Source organism: Vigna unguiculata, chromosome 5 (genome assembly GCF_037176805.1).
Source record: "Vigna unguiculata cultivar grain cowpea cultivar isolate G323 ecotype 2 chromosome 5, ASM3717680v1, whole genome shotgun sequence".
In the NCBI taxonomy this organism is placed as follows: Eukaryota; Viridiplantae; Streptophyta; class Magnoliopsida; order Fabales; family Fabaceae; genus Vigna; species Vigna unguiculata.
In genome coordinates this window covers 50,171,946-50,177,945 of record NC_140796.1, presented here as the reverse complement: position 1 = coordinate 50,177,945, position 6,000 = coordinate 50,171,946, and positions in this window count along the sequence as shown.

Sequence of the window (6,000 nt, the reverse complement as noted above, 5' to 3'; positions counted from 1 at the left end):
CTGTGTAGATGTCAATGAACACGCATCTCAACTGAAAATAAAGAAGTTAAACTTTGTTCAAATCACCTGCGCCCATTATATTATTTTATGTATTTTAGTTATAATAGTCACACGAAAAATCATCCTAATTTACTTTCATTAAATTCGTATTGTAAAATTTTACCTACCTTAAAATTTCGAATAAGGTAAAACAACATAAATCATTAAAAACCAGTACAGTAAAGTAAAATGAAAATAAAATTTTCAAATGTTTAAAAATTAATTTTAAATCAACCTATACCTACTTTATGATAATTTTAGTTTTTTATTTTATTTATAGATATATTTCTTATGAAATATAAGTAAACTTTTATACTGTTACAGAAAATTAAAAGAAATCCTTTTGAAATTAAAACTCTTATAAAAGATTTGAAGAAATATAATTACAGGTAAAACATAGTTTATTAAAAAAATATATAACTTGGTAATACCAAAGATAAATAAGATGATGGCATTATACATGTTTTGATTTAAATAATGAAAGATAAGTAAGCGGAGGTTTTCCTCTACTGATACAATTTTCTTCATAAAATACTGAATTGGGTCATTTTTAAAAAAATTGTAGATATGGAAAAGTCTCGCTTGTATATAATATGATTTTATTACGAATAAATCGTGCATGCATGATATAATTTTCATTAATATTTTTAATTAGATATGTTTTTTTTTTCAGTAAACTATAACACAATTTTAGTTTTTTTCATATTTTAAATTTTGATCTTATTAAGCTCCTATACTTAAGAAATGCATGTATCTGATCTTCTGGACCAATAATGTTAATTTTTTTGACATGAAGAATAGATTACACTTACCTAAAAGACATTGACATGTGTTAGTCCTTTTCGATTTTTTTTTCGCCATTTCATTTTCTTAATCTTCTTTAGTCTTTTATTATTATTTGTTATGTTTAATTACTCGGATAGTACCCACTTTAATAGAAGTGTGTCAATTTAGTATCCGCTTTTAAATAAAGTGTCAATTACATTTCAATTTTTGAAAAAGTGCTTCAATTATGTCCCTTTGACTAACGCTGTTAACAACGTGTCACGTGTCAGTTTGTGATTTTTTTTATTCTTTTCAAATTTTTGAAAAAAAAAATACCACGTGTGAGGTCCCTGTGTGTAACACGTGGCAATCAATGTCACATGGCATTGCAATGCCTCGTGTCAGTGTCATTATCAGATGTTATTGTATTGATTTCGATTTAGTCCACATATATGTCTTTTTATTTCAATTTAGTACCTAATTATTTATATCTAATTAAACCTATTTTTTATATGCATCATCTTTGTCTTCTGATTCTAACAATTCAAAGCAAAAATCTGAAACCCGAAATCCTTCCCCTGTGTGTACCAATGGTGGGTGTGTTAGTTTTGGCGAAGTGAGAGAAATGTAGAAATTTAAAGGGAAAGTGATTGGAAGATTGTGTGTGTTATTTTGCACGATTTCAGTTTAAATTAGATTACAATAAAATTGTGTTAACTTATACAACTTCATTCAAATCAAATTATATTAAAATTGTAAAAGACTCACACAATTTTAATTAAAAGTAAAAATGAAAAATAAAAATGGTGTTTAACTTCACAATTTCTCTCTCATCTAAAAATTACATAAAATAAAGTCGATATGATTTCACTTTGAAATCGTGCTATTCATACACAATCTCTTCGCCATAAAATCTTATCATCATGTAAATACAACTTGCTAAAATTGATAAATAAAAGTTTAAAATATTATACATTAAAAAAAAAAAAAAAGAGCAGTGGAAGAAAGTTTTTGAATTGTTAAGCACACTAGGGCAATGATGATCTGATGTAACTGGCACGGTGGCTGACATGGTTGGAAGTGATTTTAAAAATGATTTTAGGCTAAAAGTCACGTTCGTGAACCTAGAGAGTGTACTTTCCTAATGTCTTCGTTGAACCCGGGAAATCCTCTCTAGTAGTGACCAAACCTACACAGTGTAAAAGCCGGCAAAAGCACTTTCACAACGCGAAAAAACTGCTTAAAATGCTGTCAAATGTATCCGATCCGAATCTTAGCATTTGCAAATCATTGGTAAACTGTACAACAAAACTATATATTTTGTATATAATTAACATATCCTTACATAATTAGTAATTGATTAGAGAAATATGTTGTGTATTTGAATATTCATCCTCTGATTTCTGAAAGAAATTATTACTTTGTAGTACATAAGAATATTACATTTTTAATATGGTTACGTTCCTATTAATATATTTCATGAGAATATAATTTAATATGTAAAGCAAGCATATTTTTAATATGTTTACGTGGAAAGGATTTGAATTTTTTTTTTTAAATTCTCTTAACACTAGATTTCACTGATAGAAATCTTTGATTAACAGTTTTCATCTACCAGGTTAAGTCCCTATGAAGTCTTATGCAGTCTTTATAACATTTTGAGGTTAATAAACATAATTTTCTGATTAAATATCTGAAAAGAGTAATGAATAATAATACCTATCACAATGTATAAGACTATTATTTTTTGTATATATACAACATTTGTTGATAAATTGCACTACTAAAAAAATTCATATTTTCTGTCAATTTTGTTTTGAATTTTTTTTTAGGAAATATTTATAAATTTTGTTATGAAAAAAAAATTGTAGGAAATTGTTGTCAATTTTTTTTGCAAAATATTTTATATAAAACATTTCGCAACAAATTTTGTAGAAAATACTTACAGATTTAATAATTTTAGAGGAAATAATTACTCATGAATAAATTACCTTCCAACTTAGATTCTTCGAAAAAATAGCAGGAAAAAACTTTTTCTTGTAAATTTTTTTAACAAATTTGAAAGAAAAATTTCATGTAATATGAAAATGTTTAGAAGTGTTTGTATAATAGTTACATACCACATTTTATAAATTTTATGTTCTTTATTTCTAAGTTTGTTTTTCGTCCCTTTTATATTTCCCATCTCTTTGTGTGTTTTTTTTCTAATTTCTCTCATAAAATTTTCTAGGTTCAACCTAACGTAGGCAAATTTTGATAGCTTGCACACACGTTTTATTTCTAAATACATGTCCAAAAGGTAAAGTAATTGCTTCCAATACCAATTTTTGTGAATTATATACAGTAGTTTGTGATGTGATACATGTATTATTAAAATATGTGAATGATTAGAAAAATTTATATAAATTATGAAGAAAAAGGTAATCGTTATTATTAACAAATGGATGCACAAACATTTTATTGATGATATTGATGCAAGATGTTCCAAAGTTTAGAATGAGAAAAGGAATAGATTTGTTGAAAAGAAAGTAATGAAAAGGATAAATGAGTGATATGATGTAAAGTGTTTGAAGGAAAGAGTAAGAGCATGCGTGATGGTGTTTTTAGGAAGAAAATTGTTGTTTTAACATTTAAATTTTGATAATTTCAGTGCATGTGAATGTATTATGTACCGAAATATATTTCAAACAATGTGAATAAGAAACACAAGTATAACTACTTTAGACAGTGATATGACAGTTAAGGCCAACCCTGTAGAAATTAGAGACAACCTTTTACAGGTTCCAAAATTTCAAGGCCACGGAGTTTCGTCATGTTTTCAAATTAATACAACCAAGTTATCATTGATTATATAATTATACTATCATTGATACCCATTTATAGTACTAACTAGGTCAAATTCAAACTAATATACTCATAATCTCATATCCGTTGAACCATGAATTTAGTATAGATGATTGGAGACCTAAAATATTCAACACAAAAAATTCATACATAAATAAATAACAATCTAACTTTTCTTCTTTTAATATCTACGTTTCTCTAGGAAATCATTCGAAATTTATGCAACAAAGTCAAAAAAATTCAAACTTTTTCTTCGGGAACCTAATTCATAAAGAAAACATATTACTATATATCAACACATCATATTAACATTGATTAATAGCATAATTTATGTTTGTGCGAAGATATTGAAGAGGAAAATATAAATTTTAGAGTGTGATTTTATTTGAGTCCCATTACAATTTTTTTTTTCTTGCATGACTTATGTAATGTAATTCGACGGCCAGCTGTCACTAAATCTTTTGACACCGAACTAAATTGGTCATAATAATCATCATGTTTTTCCATTAATGTTTAATTTTTCTAATCTATTCCTTATGTTTTTTCTCTACCCAATATGCAAGTAATTAAAAATAAAACCTAAAATATCATCGTAAAAAATATAATGGAATAAAATTTAATCATACAATCTTTTTTCCAACATTATCATTAATGTTGTTATTGAATAGTTAACATTTTGTTATTTATTGGTGTGTTCAAGATTGGTTGTGAAATGAGTAATTAAACGAGCACTTCAAATTATATATTTATATGCATTTGCTAATCATTATGATAAATAAACTTATTATAATACTAGAAGAAATAATTGATGATGATTATATACTTGTAGTTTTCTTTTTAATGTTTTATTATAATTTTATTAATAGCATCACTGTGTCACTTGTTTATGACTTTATTGATGTGTTATTTGTTTATAAATAAAGTGGTTAAAGTAAATATACCAAACAGGAAAACATAAATTTTAGAGTGTGATTTTTTACAAGGATTGTTTTTTAAATTTCATAATATTTGGATCTATGTTTAACTTTTATTTAGTTGTCCTTTAAATTTATATTTTTTTATACATTTTTTGATCTCATTTTAAAAAAATTTAAAATAAAATTTTTAAAATATTTGCGACAACCCTCACAAATTTAAAGAAAACATACTGTGTACATAGAGATGTTAATGGGACGGGTAAGGTATAGGTAGTAGCTTCCCCAAACTTTATCCGCTAGATAAATATCTGTCTCGTACCCGTATCCATATCTGTCGGGTATCCGTTATGCGGGTACTCGTATAATTTTTTTAATATCTACGAATATTCATGGGTACCCACGAATATTTACAAAAAAAATAAAAATAAATATTTAACAACATATTTTAATCGTAAATTCAAATAAAATACACTACATAATATTCATAAATTTTAAACAAAGTTCAAATAACTCATTTAAAAAGGATTGAATGACAGTTTGCAAAAAAATAATTTTTTTAAAACTAATTAATAAAAAAAAAATAACTCATTTAAATCAATATGCTAATATTTTAATCATTTTTTTAATTTAAATTAGAATATAACAGGTACGGATAATATGATACCCATATCTGTCACATTAATACGTGGATATTAAAAATATTCATACTCATTATCTGCGAGTATCATTTACTATTTACATTTCATATCTATTACAAATTTTATCCACAATTACAAATTTTATTGATATCCTGTATTTCCATTATGGAGTAACGAAACAAGTGATAGTAAGGGTAACAAATCACGGGCAGACATTACTCTACTTAACCCAACCCCTATTTATAACATGCAAATTAGAGAGGAGGAAACAGCACACCCACTTGTTTTCTATCTGTCTTTGTAGTTGATTCAATACAAATCTTCTTCTTTGTATAAACATCCTCAACTCTAATAACATTTTATTATTCACGAAAAAAAAAATGGGTGCCAATATTATTTTGGAAATAAAATAATTTCATTAATTTTTTTGTTTCTCTTAAATAAGTACCTAACAAGTATGATGAATAATAAAATAAATATTTTTAGTACAAGTAAACACTACATTTTTAATTGGACTTATCATACACTCATCATCAAATCTCGAATAAATATTTAATTTAACTCTCCAAATACAATATATATATATATATATATATATATATATATATATATATATATATATATAACTTATAAATCCATTTTATAAAAATACTCAATAATGGAGAAGTTTATTTTTGACTATTAGAATATTATTGAAAACAGACAAAATTGATTATGTGTCTCACATGTTTATTATAATTATATGTTTTTATTCTATTTTCTAAAATAAGAAGATTTTTTTCTTTTCTGGTGTTCAC